Source organism: Octodon degus, unplaced genomic scaffold (genome assembly GCF_000260255.1).
Source record: "Octodon degus isolate 3935 unplaced genomic scaffold, OctDeg1.0 scaffold00143, whole genome shotgun sequence".
In the NCBI taxonomy this organism is placed as follows: domain Eukaryota; kingdom Metazoa; phylum Chordata; class Mammalia; order Rodentia; family Octodontidae; genus Octodon; species Octodon degus.
This window is the reverse complement of record NW_004524719.1, coordinates 3639039-3656851: the sequence shown is the minus strand read 5'-3', so window position 1 is coordinate 3656851 and position 17813 is coordinate 3639039.

Below are 17813 nucleotides of genomic sequence, written 5' to 3'. Positions count from 1 at the left end.
GAGGAAGATAATTAGCCTTCTATTCTTTGAAGGGCTGGTCCTTGTAAGATCTGGAACAAACAGATGTAAAGGTTTAGGTACTAATGCTACTCCAAAGCTTGTATGTTGAAAGCTTGGCCAGCAGCTAATGGTACCCTCCGGAAAGGCTGGAAACTCTAAGGCATTGGGTCTAGCTGGAAGCTCGGCTGAGTGTGGATGGATCTTTGAAGGGTATGTTTTCTCCATCTCCTCATTTTGCATTCTTGCTGGCTGTAGTAAGTAGGTCTGTTCCATCATATGCTCCTCACCATAATATTCTATCTCACCACAGCATAAAATCCCTGGAGCCTAAAGACCATGCACTTAGCCCTCCAGAAATGTGAGCCAAAATGAATCCTTCATACTGTAAATTGATTTTTGTGTGTGTGAATGCATCTACAAAATTTGACTGACACAAAAAATAAGATTATGTCTGGAGATTGGACTTTTCCACTTCTTCCTCTTTTATAATTTTTTTAGTAAAAGCCCAAGGTATTTCTTCCCATTTTCTCTTCTGTTGCAGCAGAATATTCTCTGAGGTCCTATACTCTCCAGGTTGCTTAATACATTGAAATAGCAGTGAAAACAAAACAAAGAGAAATGAACAAACAATTCCACCACTACTCTCGAGGATCTGAAACAAACAGGTTTTGTGTTTGACGTATAAATATTTGACTTTGAATGCTGAGAAATCTTCTAAATTCAAAGATGCTTGAAACATCAGTGGCACTAATTTTAACCCATTTCCCATCTGGATTTACAGATTGTACCCTTGAAACTAGATTGATATTTATAATAAACTAGTGACCTATTCTTTGTCAATCAAATCTTTCTCTCCTGGTAAGGGATAGAATGTCTTTTATTTGATAGCTAAAGGAATCTTAATTCAGGTTAGGTGCTGGAACTTCTTACCATAAGATGTTTCATTTAACATCTTCCTCTTAACTTTATTTTAAAATTCATTGAGAAGCATTAAGTAGGGATTTGATGTAATCGTACCTGAACATTCAAAACTCAGTAAATTGGATCACGATTAACTTGGGCCAAAAAACTTAATTTGATGCTATATTGGTGATCCAGAATGAAAATAAGAATACTGTGATTATAGAATTTGATCTCTGAAGGAAAAGAAAAGGTAATTTTGAAGGATAATTTTGTGTTAATTTTGGGAAAAGTAAGCAGTGGAAAAGTCAGATAATTCCTTGAAATTTGTGTCAACAAGCATACATCAACACTGTTAGACATATGCTCACTATATGTTGGAAAATATCCTTAAATCTATCAGCTTGCTAAAGTAAATTCCCTTAAAATATCTCTTCATAGATTACTTTTCTTTTGTATAGCCCCAATCTTCTCAGTATTTTCAAAGTCACTTTTCATTCATGGCTATTAGTGCTTCTGAAATGGTCTTGGACAGTGGTGGAGAACCTATAACATGTGTGCTGTGGCCAGCCATGACTTAAAACATTAAAGTGTCCCCATCACTGGCCTGGATCATCCTGTTAGAGAGAAGGCTCTTGAATCCACTGCACTTTCTATATTTTCTTGCTGATCTTTTGATTGGCAGACTTGCCTGTGAAGCACAGGCCTGCAGTAGTAGTGGTATCTCAAGGTCTACATAGAAGACATATAAAAGATATATTTGAGAATATAAAAATGCCTAAGAGTCTTAAAGGAAAAGTACATATTTTTGAATATACCTGTACTTACTGAATGATACTTGAAATCTATTAATATAAAGCCTATTATGACATGTAGTGCAGAAAAAAGAGAAGTGATTCTTTTCTGAATTTGATGTAAGCAAGTTTAGTAACTGTATCTTATAATTTCAGTAAGATAAATGCAATAAAGTTCCTGTTTAATGCAATTGTCATATTTTCTGATATATAAAATGGATGCTTTTATTATAAGAATCAAACAAGGAAAGGAAGAAATATATTACATGCACCTTATTAGTCAAAAATTGGGAAGAGTTTTCTATTTTACTTTTAGAGGCAGCATAATTGGATAACATTTCAATGTTCCCATTATTTAGGACTTTGTCATAAAAATTGCCCTCTTTTCTCTGCCCATTAAATGATCTTTCAAAGAAAATATAAAATATTTCTGGATAAATTCCCAGGTGCTGTTAAATAACTGTATTCTTTCTTGTAATTTGTACATCATTTTCTCACATGCTGCTGTTTGCGTTATTGATGGACCTATTAAATTCTCTCTTGTAAGATTTTTGTCTTTGAAAACCTCTTAGATGATCCTGCTTGTGATTCCCTTATGTTGAGACCTTTCTCCATCCTTGAAAAAGAGTTCTATGAGTCACATTATGCACACGTAAGAGCATTACTGTTCTGGAGTTGGTTCTCGTCTGTGTCTGAGGCTTCACTTAAATGTTCCAAAGAAACATAAGTAATGGACAGTGACCAATCTATCTCCATATCTGTCTTCTGAAGGTGACATTAGGATGTCTTTTTTATAACTTCCCTAAAAAAAAGTTATTTGTTTATGGACACATTCTTCCCCTTTATAATTGCCTTATTACTCTGAATTAATCATCCAGAATTATATGTGAATATCATTGACATTTTAAGATTTCTCATTTTTGGAGTAATGACTCTCACATATTTATTCTTTCGCTCATTAAGAAAAGATTCTAATTGTGGTGTGATTTGCATGATCTGCCGAAATGCTAGCAGTTTTAAGAATTGTGTCTTTCAATTTACGTAAACCTTTAAATAATTATAATATTGTAATTTGTTAATTTTTTATTTTTCTAATGGAACAATAAACATCCCTGTTGTTATTATAAGCACTTTTTCTAGTATTAATATTTTCACAATTCAAGTTAATATAGCTCTAACACATTTTAACTGGTGTTTATATGACAGAATAGGTCTGACAGAAAAAAAGACAGACAGAAGATGACGAGTAAATATCTTTCTCAAAAATTTAACAAAAGCCCAAAATAATAAAGGATAACTTAGGTTCTCTGGTGGTTTGGTGAAGTTGGTCAGTAAGTACAATGTTATATTTAGATACGGTGAACAAGTTCTCGTGTCTGATGATCAATGATAATGTGCTATGCACGGCACAATGGTTGAGAGGATGTTTTATTGAAGCCAGCATAGGAAAAAGGTGAAAGTTTAAGATGATATATAAGCTAATTATCCTTCTTTGATGGCATCCAATATTTTCATGAATGGGCCAGGGAGATGGCTCAGTGGAATAAGCTCTTCCCTGGCAAGCACAAGGGCCTGAGTTCAATCCCCAGTTCCGCCAGAAAAAAAAAAGCCAATGTTTCCATTGTTTCCATGAAAGGAAACATCACATTTTATCTCAAAAATTACAAAAGAATTTCCATAAATAATTGAAATTGGATAGAACATCAAACATAAGTTATATAGTTCCTTTTTAAAATAATTCTCATAGATAATAAAGTTTTAATCACAAAATGAAATTGAAGAAAAATCTTGTTCAACATTTTCTTATGTATTCTGTAATAAAAAATTGATATCAGATATCATTAATACAGAAATTTCATTTGAATATACTTCAAAAGGTAAACATTGGTAAAATTATATATTTTAATTCCTAAATTTATAATGGTTTTTAAATTATGTGTTACAAAATAGTTCTCAGCTTTATAGATTAAAATATTAGAAATGTTTCTAACGTAAGTATTTCAATATTCATCTGAAAAACATCAACATATTGAAACTATGCAGCTTTATATGAAAACCTTCAGCCTAGAAATGTTAGGCGATGTCTATATATTTACCTCATATATTCGTGGAAGGTCTGTAATGCTAATTACTCCTCCTGAGTCCAGTATTCCGAAGTCCCATTAGGTCCATCACTCTTAATTTTTTTCATCATTCCATTAATGAAACATGCAGTAAATGTAATGTCATTACATAACACTATTTATAGATGTTACAAATATCTTCGCTTGAATATATTATATAAAAAAGAAAGACAATTTGACTTTCTACTTTATCAGAGTTTAGAGCCAGGTGAAGAATGCTGAACATTGAAGAGGTACTTATTTATTTATTTATTTATTTATTTATTCATTTATTTATTTTATTATTACATGGTCTCGCTATGCCTCTTGGACTGGCAGGGATTCTCCTGTCTCAGCCTCCACTGCACTGAGATTACAAGCGTGTTCCACCACCCGAGATTCTGGTGGCCAGCAGGGCTCGCCTGGGGTTCTTGGGCCCAGCACATCATGTGGTACCAGGAATTGAAGCTGGGTCCTTGTGCTTGCCAGGAAGGGGCTTAAACCGCTAAGCTATCTCCCCAACTCTTGAAGAGGTATTTTAGTTTCCTTCTGCCACTTAATTTTTTTTTAATGTAGCAGTTTAATATAAGACAGTGTACTCCCTTAGATTGTGGAGATTTGAAGTTATGAGTCAGATTCACTTGACGCGAATAAAAATATCAGAAAAAAGCATGGAGTAGCCGCTTGCACCCACTGGCTTGGAGCTCTTCTCTTTATATCTAACAGTTAAACCTCTTCGTTGGAGCTCTGCTTCATGCTGTTATCTCTGCTCAACCTTGGACCCTCCTGTAAAGGTAACGGTCATGATAACACATCTTAGTGGAAACTTCAGGGTTCTGTCTCTCTCCAGTGTTCATCCCTCCGTGGTGCATGTAAACACACCTTGAGGTGTGATTTTTCCGATACCATGGACAGCTTTTGAGCCAATCAAATTGACAATCCACTTTAACTATCACATCTTAGCTTTGACAATTTGAAATGCAAATAGAACTCCTTACACTATTCTTGATATCCCAATAAACACAAGATCAGAATTCCATGTAACATGATACTGCCCCATTACAACTGAAATGCAACAATCCTTTAGCCAAAATGTTAGTTATCCCTACATTGTTTTTTCAAAGGAAAACCTCTAAGATAAATTCCTCTTTCAGATTGAAGACAAATTCTTAGTTCTGAATCTTTGTAGAGCTGAAATAAAAACTTGTACAAACTCAATGTACAGTAGCACAGGAAAAACATTTCCAGTTCAAAAAAGAGAGAGATAGAAGGACAGAGAAAAAAAATTATACCAAAGAAACCCTGATAGCGAGGAGCTCGAATGTATGATCTACTACTCTATTTCCAGCATCAGGCTACTGGAGCTGAAGCGAGAGCTCCAGACTGGTTGGGCAACCCCACCTCAATGGTCTTGTGTTTTAAAATCTTCTTTGTCTGGCTTCATGAATGGCCTACATCGTTGCTTAGCAGACATAATATGATGCTGGGATATCTGACCTCCTGTAATCTGCACTGAAACTTTGGCTTCATTCGCACAGCTTCTGAGAAGACACAGCCTTCTCAGCAGCTTCTGAGCTATTCTCCAGTGACTTCCTTTGAAGTGTGGGTAGGACTGACCTTCCAATTGCTGAATTTTGAATAGCAACAAAACTGGCGGGACATGGAAGACACACTGGGAGACGAACAGCAGCCCTGCTTATACCGTGGCAGCACTGGATTCTTGAGGTCTTGGATGATGAGCTGCAGTGCAGTGAATCTTGAGGAATGATTCCATTGGAAGCTTTTCACAAGTAGGCATCTTAGGCTCTTTTCTAGTGGGAGATTGATAATTTTGCAACCAATAGCGTATGATGGGTAAGGCCTTGCTAATTTCTGAGATGACTCTAAGACATCTTTGTTTCTTTTTCTAAAATTTAATTTTACTTTGAAGAGTAAAAACAAAAGTGAAAATGAATAGAAGAGAAAAAGACAGAAATGGTAACATACACTAGATATATTAGAGATTTTCAAAACAAGAATAGCAAATTAACAATGGTTGTTATATTATCTATTTTCATCATCAAATCTGTTGCTCAGATTAACAGATATAACTATGAAAAATGGAACAAATAATTGGATATTAATGTTTGTTTTTAATAAACCTTAATTTTTTTAACTTTTTAAAATATTTATTTTAAAGCGAGTTTAATAATAATTATTAACACATTAGAAGCAGTGCACCCTTAGAAGACCAAGATGAGAGGTATTGAACCATGGTGTTTGCATTGCATATAGCTGTCCTTGACATAATTGCTTAGCTAGCACATACCAGTATAAAGAAATAGTCAAATTGAAAATTCTAAACATTAACTGCTTTCTTCAAAAAACTGATAGAAGTTATTAGTACAATCATCTCAGCTTTGTTGTATATATACTTGCATGATTTTTCTCTTTCCTTTTTTTCCTGTCTTTTCTTTTTTCCTTCACCTTTGTTTTTAATCTATTAGCTCAGTTTCTTTCCATTTTATTGTATTTATTATACTTTTCAGATTTATTTATTCTTTCAGGGTCTTACATTAGGGAGACAATATGATATTTACACACGTGTGTCTTATTTATTTGGCATTATTTTTTCTTGTCTTGATCCAAAGTATTTGGTTGTATTTAATAGCTTTAATCTCTTCAGTAACATCAGTTCCTTTGTTTTTGATTTAATATGCCTTTTATTTAAAGTCAAATATAAGTTTTTCAATTATTTTTTCCCTTGGCCTCTCACTGTGGCTAAAAGTAACCAGCAGTACCCATGCTACACTTTGAACATTGTACTGCCTTGAAGTTTATTTTATCAGATCAACTAATTATTCTACTGCCATTAATCTTAGGATGCTGATAATTCTCAGGTTATGGGAAAGGTATGGACATTTTCCTTTGTCAGCACATAACACTCATGTCTACTGGTCTGACAGATAATTGATCCCTTGCTCCCAAAAGCATCATCGTGAGCCTGAGCTTCGCTGCTGAATATGTCTATCAGTACGCTGTTCCTCTGCACTCTGACCAGAATCCTCCACTAAGCACGTTGTGCAGCATCCTCAGTCTCCTCTCCCTCACATCTCCAAAGCTTTCCAAGCTCCTCCCACAAACCACATCTAAGTATTCATAGCAACATGTTCAGGTACGATGATGGCAGTCACCAGCCTCTCTGGTTCCAGTCTTCTGCATCAGCTTTTGCTTGTCATAACACAACACCAAATGCCAACAATACAAAGAAGGGGACTTCAGAGAGGCTCACTGCTTCTGGAGTTTCAGTCCATGCTGGCCTGGATTCGGGCAGAATCTCAGTGAGAGGGGCTGTGCAGAGGAAAGATGCATACTTCCCTGTGGCTGGGACATAGATCAGTGGGAGTTAGGAAGTGCCCGTACACCAAATATAGACCCTACAGTCACACCTCTGTGACCCGCCTCACCCACATTCAGGAATGTAACTGCAACTACTTAAATATATTCTTAAAATCATAACTTTGAATATTATTTTCTATCCCTCTTCACTTGTATTATTATATTAGTTCAAATGTTATTTGATATGCATGGCTATAGAGTTATGCAGTCTCCATTTGTCAGGCTTTGTATTATCTGAAATAATTTATTGTACATTATGGTGTCTAGCTCCCCTGGCCTATTTTCTGTTTTTTCATAAATCCTCCACTTATTTTTCTTTTATGACATTTAAAGCTGCATGTTATTACCTGTTTTTCAAAGCCCAAACTAAATGCCACTAGATTCATGATGGCTCCTTTATTTCAACAAATTGTAATTTATCTCTTCCTTTTGAAACTTTGTTAATCATATATCTTTCTTAACATAGCTTTGAGTCCCTATTATTGTTAATTATATTTCCTTCATATCCCCACATCCTAACATATGCTTAGGATAAGCATAACCTCTATTTTTAACTTGGTATTTTTCAAAGATCAGTTTACAGTATTTTAAAAAATATAAAGTCAACCAGTTAGATCAGTGGAGTGAATAACATTCATAATATAAATAATTATTTTCAAAATTTGCTATAATTTCTTCTAAAAATATTTTCCCAACTATCAACAGCTGTTAGTGTAGCCAACTAAATTAAATAATTTTGACACAAAAGGGAATATCTGAACACAAACTACATAAGAAATATAATTAATGAAAACAAACTCTAGAGGTAATTATATAACTATTGCTAATTAAAAGGCAGTGGCAAAATATTTCTACATGATCCAGTTTTGTTATGGAGAGCCCAGGGAAGTTCAGAAAAGGTTACTTTGGTAAAACATTTGATCTGACAAGGGCAGAGTATTCAACATGTTGTTCCAGCAAACTGAGTTAGAGGTGGAATGAAGTTCCATGCCATAAATAATTGACAACCACATTAATCCAAGGACTTAAAGAAAAACTGGAATCTGAAGGGAAAAAAAAAAGACTGATATGTAATGCTTAGAGGGCAAAAATCCTCAATGTTTCCAATGTCTAGATAGAGTTCGTTATAAGTTGCTGTGTAATATTAGTGTTCTGCTATATCGCAAGTGTCTGTGGCTATGGTAGACCAGAAAGAGAACACATTTGGGCAATGACAGAAAGCCTCAGTGACCTTTCTGTTCCCCTCCAGCACCATGCCACACCAGAAAGGGTATAATGGGCTTGGTAAGTAAGCTAATTTTCACAATACAGTAGTTTCAACGGGCCAGCCAGATAGCTCAGCAGACTAAAGCACATGCTTAGGCAGAGCACAGGGGCTATGTTCGATCCCTGGCATGCCATGCTGGCCCCACCTCTGGGGAGCACTGAGAGGATGGGTGTAATTTGCGTGGTGGCACACACCTGCAATCCCAGCGCTTGGGAGGCTGAAAACAGAAGGATCACTATGAGTCCAATCTATGCAGTGAGACCCTGTAGATCCTGTACTAAATCTATAACCCCCCAAAAAATACAGTAGTTGCAACAAAATTAAATATTTAGGTAATATTTAAGTAAAAAAATTCACAAAGTAGTTGATTTCCAGATATGAAACCATAAATTTATTGAGCAAGAAAATATAATTCAGAGATGTTAGATTTGTTGGACTGTATAAATTGAATTTGAGCATATATACTGTCATTTCACATCTAGTTCATAGATGGAAAATAAAAAGAATTATAACTCTAAATTAAATTGAATGTCTATATAAAATGTGTAAAACATTGTTCACAAAATTCAACACAATACACATAATCATGAATTTTCTTGGATTTTAGTATCAAGAAATTTAGTGACCTGTCATCAGATTTCATTCTTTGCATCATAAGCATAATTTGCTATTCAACAACATTTTTAATTTCTATGATCAGGAGACTGCTTTTAAATAAATATCAACTTATTGACAACTATATGTGTATCTCGAGTTTCAAATATTTCCAAATGAGCTATGGTCCAATTCTTCTTATGCTTCTAGATCAAGAAACAGAGCTATGTGGTCATAATTAAATTTAAAACAAAACATGCAAATGATTCTATGGGACTATAAGAACAAATGTTTCATACAATCCATAAAATCATTTAAGTACAATTGTCAATTTATATCTCTCAGCCAGAAGATTCATTTTATATCTTTCAGAAGTACTATGGTAAGAATGAATCTATAATCCTACTTTTGCTTCTTTTTAACGAGTCCAAGGCAGTAAATTGAACCTTTCCTTTCATCTTCCTCAGAGAGTTGACTGTACGCCCACACTCTTTCACAAGTATGTGTATACATCTTATTATTCATGTTTTGCTAATTTTCAAAATGTTCTCAGTAGGAATAAATCTTTTGATATTCATAAAGAATTTAGGTAGTTAGGAATTATAAATAAGTAGAAAAGATTATTCATCTCAAATCATTTGCATATCTTTAGTAGCCAAAATAAAGAATAAAACAAATAGGGTTTTTTTTTTTTTAGAATAAGAAAATGTGTGGCTAACCATAGTTGTTGTATTTCATTGTATTAATTTTTATTTACTAGTTTATGAGCATAAAGATCATCCATATTTTTTAAAAGTATACCTGTTTATATTCCATTGTCACCCATATAACACTTGCAAATAAAAGAACCAAGAAAACATGTCACATTCAGTAAATTGATGTTGAAAGCAAAATTTCAAACCTCACTAAGAAAACAAATGTTGTGAAGTACTAGCAAACATAAAGAAGTCTACCATCACTGCAAATAAATCAAGTATTCTGATATTCATAATTTACCAAGAGTTTCTACAATATGTGTAATTTCTAGTTTAGCAAAAGTATGCACCAGCTGAGGAAACTTCAATTATATGCGCATAAATTTAAACTTGATAAAGCGGAATCACTTGGTTCATAAGGGACAAGCAAAAATGCAGTCCTGTTCTCCTAAGGAAACAAACCAAATTCCAGCTATTAGATCTGTGGGCTGAGCTGCGCCAGCTTGTTAGTTCCCCAAGTTCTCCTGTAATTGCTAGCAAAGGTCCACTTTATAGTAGGGTTTTGGTATTTTCTGTGTATGACAAACTGACATGTCACAAGTGACCTAAAAATAACTGGTAAGCTGAATCATTTTCAATACTAGCTAAGGCAGGGGCCGAAAGGGCCAAAGTGTTAAATCTAACATCAAAATAAAACTTACCAGAACCTTTAAAACTGTTGTCGAAGAGGACAAAAGCTCTCAACATACCTCTTCAATAACGGGACTGGAATTGTCTGTGCAAACAAAAGCTACCTAGACATGTTTATAAAACAGTGAACACTGATATGATGGATGAAAGAAGCTAGGATCAAAGAATAGACTAAATTATTGTCCACAATAAACTATAATAGTTTGGGGGTGGATAAGGAGAACAAGAAAAATTGAGTGAAGTGCATCACGCAGTGCAGCCGACCTTCAAATAAAGTGAAAAGCAGCGCTAGAGGGTTGCCGGCGGGTCCTGCAGCGGGGACGTTTTCCAAACTTTTGCCTTCGTTTGGGGGCGGTGTCACTTCTTTATCACAAGCTGATGCTCTTATCTGCCATATACATTAATATTTCGAGTAATAATAGTAATTCTCATAGTTGCACCAATTTAGGCAAAAAATTGCTGAAAAGTAATATAACTACCTAGTTCTACCAGAAAAGATACAAATGTTTTTTAAAGATGCTGTCTTCAAAGTAAGGGTCTATTTTATTTTTTGGGGAGGGGGGTCGGGGAGACGGGGCTGGGCGGCATGTGTTGCTGGGGAATCTCATCGCAGTCACCCGAGCCTGCCTCAGCTTGCCTAAACTGGCAATTTTAGACCGCTGACCTTTCTCGCCGGCCCTATGTTTTAACATAATACTGAATCACTTTTTCCATAATATTCTAATCTAGAAAGTTATGTAACATTCACCCTGAAAAATACAAAAGTCAGGATAGGCTCTTCTTTCCTTATCTACATATCTTATTGATGGCTTTTTCAATTATTTTCCAAATTTTCTAAAATTCATGCCCCACGGATCAATACATATTTCAAAACTGCTTGCCTCTGCACAGTGCCCCAGTTCTCATTACTCGTCTCTACCATCCTGCGGTGTAACTTAGCTGGTCATGAACCCACTCACCATACTGCTTGGAACCCTAATTCATAGACAGCGCAAACACCCACATGGCCCTCATCAGAATGGCCAGTTAGCAAAATGATGCATTTGGAGTAAATTCTTCCCCATGTTTCTCTTTTTATTTTTTCCCCACTTCTTTCAGCAAAATTAATTGCTCATGGATACCCTTGGAAATATGCTCTAGCCTTCATTATAAATTCTAAGTTGCTTAGAACTACATAAAAGCCATAATCTTGCCTTTGGCTAAAAATCCAATTACATCTCCTTTTACTCCTGCCTTACTATGTACATTTTAGTAATGGAAAATATTTTTAATTCTCTGCACACAAAAAAAAACTTTTCATGAATATCTAGGCTGAAAAAGTTCTTAGCTCGCTTCCTCTGCTCTTGTCGCCTTCCTGACAAGTTCGACAATCTACACTGAACTTTCCACACTGAAAGAAATGTATTACGCTTTTGAAGTCATGAGCTGCATGTCACTATTAAAAGGTGAGTGATCTTTCTCAGAATGAAATTTGAATAGTAAAATATATACACTTCAATAGTCACATGTTTGTAGTGCATCCTTATTCAGCGCAGTTTAAGGCATTTGATTAACACTGAACTGGGTGAGAATTCTTTCAGCTGGACAGCACTGACCAGCTCCCATGTGAACATGGACTTGGCTGTTTGCTTTTTTTCCCTTAGTATGTTCAACGACATTTATTTTGTTTATTTATATTTAGTTATATATTTTGTATTTTAGGGAAGGGTCTATAGGGTCTTCAGGGTCTCACTACTAGATTAGACTCATAGTGATCCGCCTGTTTTCAGCCTCCCAAGAGCTGGGATTACAGGTGCACACCACCACACCCAGTCTCAGTCACCTTCTCAGCGTGTCCTGGGGGAGGGGACGGCCAGGCAGGCTCAGGGATCAAACTCCAGCCTCTGTGCCTGCGTGCAGGTGTTTTAATCCGCTGAGCTATTTGGCTGGCCCTTCAATGACATTCTTGAACAACATCTTTCACTTTCCAATTACTTGTTCCCCTTTCTAATTTTTCAGCCTTTTCCATTATTAGCGTAAATATTTTGGCTGCTTGAGTTTTGCATATCACAGTATTTGCCTTGGTGGAAGTGGACCTCCGCTGGAGGCCTCAGCAGCCTTGCTAAGGGAGGGGTGTTAAGACAGCGGTCATCATGACTGATGCCATTATCAATACTACGGTGAACATACTTCAACTTTTCACCAAATCCCAGAACAAAATATCATTCCTATATTAATCCTAGCTTGATACACACAAATATTTCTTTTGTGTCTTGGGATATTGTAGTTTTTTTATTTTAAAACTACCCTGAGATCATTACTTGTACCCTTGATACCTTCCACTGCTATCTTGCAGTGTCAGCTCATTAACTCAAGGAGCTCCCTCTTGTCATAGGAAATGGATGGCTCTTTGGAGATTAAATTCATTGCTGAAAGAAGAATGTGAGAACCAGGGTACGGATGCCTAATAGGCAGAGAGCACTTGGTTCCACCTACTACAAATAAACACAAAGCTACCTTAGGAAAAATGTGAATCTAACTCCAAATAATGTTTTGAATTAATGTTACATTTAAATCAAATAACTAGAGGCAAAGGCCCAGGAGTGGATAATTGTGTGCGATCTAGCAAAGAAATGTGGTCATAATATTTTATGGAGGAAAATTAAATCTGTGAGAAATGAAGTTTCTCTCCATGAGATAAAATCATCATGTAACATCTTACAAAAACAGCATTTTGCATAAAATATCATTCTTTTTTACGTTATTGTTGCCTCCTCCACAAAAATGTAAGTATTATGAAGAAAGATATTTCCTCTCTGTTGACTGAACCTGTGTCTACAACAGTGCTAACCTGAGTGAGGAGAGCCCTGGGGTACTCAGTGTACAGAGAGATACTCTATGTGTAAGCAACTGCAAGAGCTGTGAACTTTAAGAAGCAAAATATTAAACAGTACGACTCTATTAAAATTGTTAGTGAAATAATAGATTTCAGGAGATATTTCATGCTAGAGAGACAGTATTTGTTTTAAAAATAAATTGTATCAAGTCAGTGAGATAGCTCGCAGCCTAAGCACCTGTTTAGGCAAATACAGGGACCCGGGGTGCAAGTGTGGGGACTGGAGTTTGATCCCAGGCACCAAATCCTGTGCCCACCCCACTCTCAGGCACATTGAGCTGGCCACCATGACCAGGAGGAGTTGTGGTGCATGCCCATAACCCTAGCGCTGGGGAGGCTGACAACAGGAGGATCGCTACGAATTGAGCTGTGTAGTGAGACCCTATAGCAAATATATATATATATATATATATATATATATATTTCATATATATATAATATGAAACAAACTCAAAGTTATGTTTTGATATGCACATACAAAAAAATCTAAGCTTGAAGGACTTTCCAGAAATTAAAAAGGATGTTAAGATATACAGGAGCAAAACATTTTGCAATTGTGAATTATTTTATTTGACCTTCACTACTAATTAAAATGGAAATATATTTGTTGTCAAAAAAACAAAAACAAAAACAAAAAATAACAGCATTTGACAAAGAGTTTGTGCTAACAGGTTTTTTTGACATGAAGAATATACAAAAGGATTTAAGCAAAATTAATGTGTAGGCTATCAATGATTTTACAGAGACAGAAATAATGACTGAGAACTAGGACAATGAGATGAAAAAAATCCTTCTGCAATCATTAGATGCTTTTATGATCTGTATAATCTATTTTACCCTTCATGTCTATATTTTTCTATAAAGACACATTTTTCCTCTAAAAATGAATAATCAATTATAATTGGTGAAGAGTTTTATATTAATGCTTAGTATATATGAGAAGTAACAAGGTGGAATTCATTTTAGCTTTATGGAATCTGCTCATAATGTGATTACTTCCTAATTTTAGCCTCAGTTATTTTAATAAATGATATTTTTAAAACCTTCCACAGTGTCTTCTAATTTAGAATTGCATCCATTGTGTCTTTTTGTGGTAAAAAGTCAGTGATACGTAGGCAGCATCTAGAACCAGAAGTACAGGCTTGGTGAGGGTATGCAGGAACTGGCAAATGTCTTTTCCCAAGATATTCACGTGGAGAACTGAAGAAGTGACACATGTGGCAGAGCTCTCCAGAGGAACAGAACCGATACACCTTATGACTCAAACAAGTTGCAGTTCACAATTTTGGCCTCAGTTGTTTGTGCATTTGTCCTTAGTGTAGAGATATAGATTTGAGACAAAAGCCTAACGTCCCAAGAGAGCAGGGAACACTGGACTGAGCCCGAGGAGGGTTGCTGTCTGTTTGCAAATTCCCGGAAAGCTGGGACCCAAGGCAGCAGATAACAGCTTCTCCTGCAGGTGCTCTGTCCTTCGATCCCGTGCTTGGGATGTTATCGGCTAGCATTTGTGTGAGCCTAGTGTTAGGCAAAAGGTAAAAGTTAATAAAGACAGTAGTTTATATTCACTTAGGTAATTATGCACATTCCTTAGTCTGCCTTTATCCCTCAATAAATGTGAGATGCTTCTGAGGCTCTGGTCTTACTTGGAGAGAGACTAATCTCAGTGAGACCTCTGAAGCTACATTCATCAGGTCTTCTCGTCGTTTCTTTCGGCACCGACCCGTAACATACAACACCTTAGTATCTAACAATAATTATCCCTGGAAATGCCACAGTTTCAAGGAAATAACAAACAAGCTCTGGAGTTGTTTTTTTCTGACTGGAGATTTGGAGGTAGCCGATCAGACAGCGTTATTCAGCTTTCTTTGCTGCACATTGGCTGCTGCCTGTGAGCCACCTCCGGCAAAGGTGCCAGCCCCCTGGCATCATAACACACTGCTATATCACTTGTGACTATCTTGAGTGCTCTTGGTTTTGTCCCACCAACGACCCTTTTTCTTTGTGGCATGGGGGGCTGAAATCAGGACCCTGTGCTTGCCAGGCAAGCTTTTTTTCTACTGAGCTATCTCCCTAACCCAAAGTTTGGTAATTAAGGGTTTTTTTTGTTTGTTTTGCTTTATTTTGTTTTGGTGGTACTAGGGATTGAATTCAGGATCTTGCACTTGCCAGGCAAGTGCTTATTCTACTGAGCTATCTCCCCAGCCTTGTTCCCCTTAAAGCTCCAAGATTCCTAAGATTCTTTAAAATTCCCTGCACGTTCTGAGGTACTTTATTATCAGCTTTATTAATATGGTATTGTATTAAAATAAATTATGGAGCTCCAGGAGACATATCATATTAGGGTATAAACTATAAAAATAGACATTTTTTCTGACCATAACTGAAATCTATGGTTCTTCACAATTTACCAGTACTCCAGGATTGTAATCACCATGAATTTTAGGTGTTCACTGTAAAATATTATAAATACTTATTCAAAGTATTTTATTATATAGACTTACAGAATAAGAGATGGAAGAAAACACAATGCATCTTGGAGAGCCAGAAGATCTAGTAGAAACTGAAGTTTCAATGTTTGGAAGCCCAATATAGAATCAGCTCTGTATGCTTTTCAAAGCCGAGGTGTCGCTGTAGAAAGGCTGAAGAAACTGGATAACTGTCTCCAGAAGCAATGTTGAAGAGTGGGGATTTGCTCCCAAAAGGAAAACACTTCTTTTTTCTTTCCTTTCTCATTTCACTTCTGTCACCAGCCTATTCGCTGGTACCACTCACATCTGAGAAGGCTCTAGTCCTCAGTTTGCTGACATACATCTCTCATTAAAGAAACACCCCAAATCTACTAATGTGTGAGGAGGTTTCTACTCAAGACCTGTAGACATATCGCAACTAGCAAACATGATGGAGAACAGCGATGCACAATTTTTAAAAGAGTTGTAAAGTTACCATCCAGCAGAAAAGTATAAAAACAAGATATATAAAGTAAAGCCATATTAATATGCTGAGCTGTGAAAGGCTCAAGTCAACAACTTCTGCGGATAACCCACTACTATTGTGGACTGCTGGACTGTGTTGGATTATTTTGCTGAATTCATGCACCTATAGTATTTAGATGCCAATGGAATTCCCATCTCTGACAGGACTAAACAAAAAAGGGGACACAAAGGAAGGACCATTTATCTGTACATACAGAATAGTTAGGATAGATATACAGCTACTTTTGCTTAATTCAAGGAGAAGAAAGGTTTGTACTAATAGTGTTTGGACAGGATATTCTGTCTGCATCTTGTACTATGGATAACCACTAAGAAGATAACAATGTACAATGTATTAATTATTGAAACAGTGCTATTAAAATATTACCTAACTGAAAAAAATAAAAGAGTTGTAAAATTATTTTTGCTTTTTTTCCTGTCTCCTGAGGGCAGTACATTATATTTTATTAAGCTAAGGTGCCCAATGTCCTGAGATTTTAGTTCCAGTGAAAGTCATCTATTCTTAGTTACTCTTCAATGACAGTGACTATTGTCATGTTCCAATGCAATCTCACTCAGGGATTTACAGGCATTAAGGATTCCCAATGCTCTCCAACATCGCTTGTTATCTAAAAGCTTCATCTCTATCCACTGGTGTTTCAGAAGATTAAATCTTAATGAGACAGATTGTATTATATAAGCTCCTAAAGGATAGAGAGAGTTGGGCAGCAGTTTCAGCATCAATGTAATTATTCTTTCCATTCTCATGTATTTCCAGGCAATTAAATTTAATTTTTAAAGTTATGCTTCCTTGACCATTTTATGTGTAATGTGAAAAGCTTTGTAAATTAAATTTAAAGTTAGGCTTTATTTTTCAGTAAAATTGTCAAGAAATAATTTTTGCAGCTAATAGGCAAATAAGAGTATTATATAAATTTCATTAGAAGTTGAAACTGACATGTATAGCCTAAAGTGAAATAACTGTTGATTTTCTTGTTTTCTTTCCCAGAACTAAGCAAAACAGAGAATTATAATCTTGTTTTCCTTGACTGCATAAAACATTTTCATGGGTGTCACAGCCATATTTCTTATTCTTAACATAAGAGTTAATAGAATCAAAATTAAATTGCAATTTCCTGGAAATCCCCAGTTTTTTTTTTTTTTTTTTAATTTGGCACATGTCATGAGCAGGATCCTGATGCCCACATGACATGTCAAACCCGGGTCCTTTGCACTTGCCAGGCAGGTGTTCAGACCACTGAGAATCTCCCCAGTCCCAAAACTTCCCTTTTGAATTGTCTATTCAAGTGAAAGGAAAAGACTCAGTAACTACTGCTTGTGTAATTAATGATTGCTTGCTGTTTTAAAATAAAAATTAAGAACTTGAAATGTCTTGGGGTATGAAAAAATAATATCTAATTTCATCACTTTCTTGTGCAGTAGGAGACTAGAAACTACTTGTATCTTGTTCTCAGTGCTTAAAAAGTTTCTTGGGTATTAAATATATATCAGTAAGCAATCTAAGTACAATCTCATATATATATTT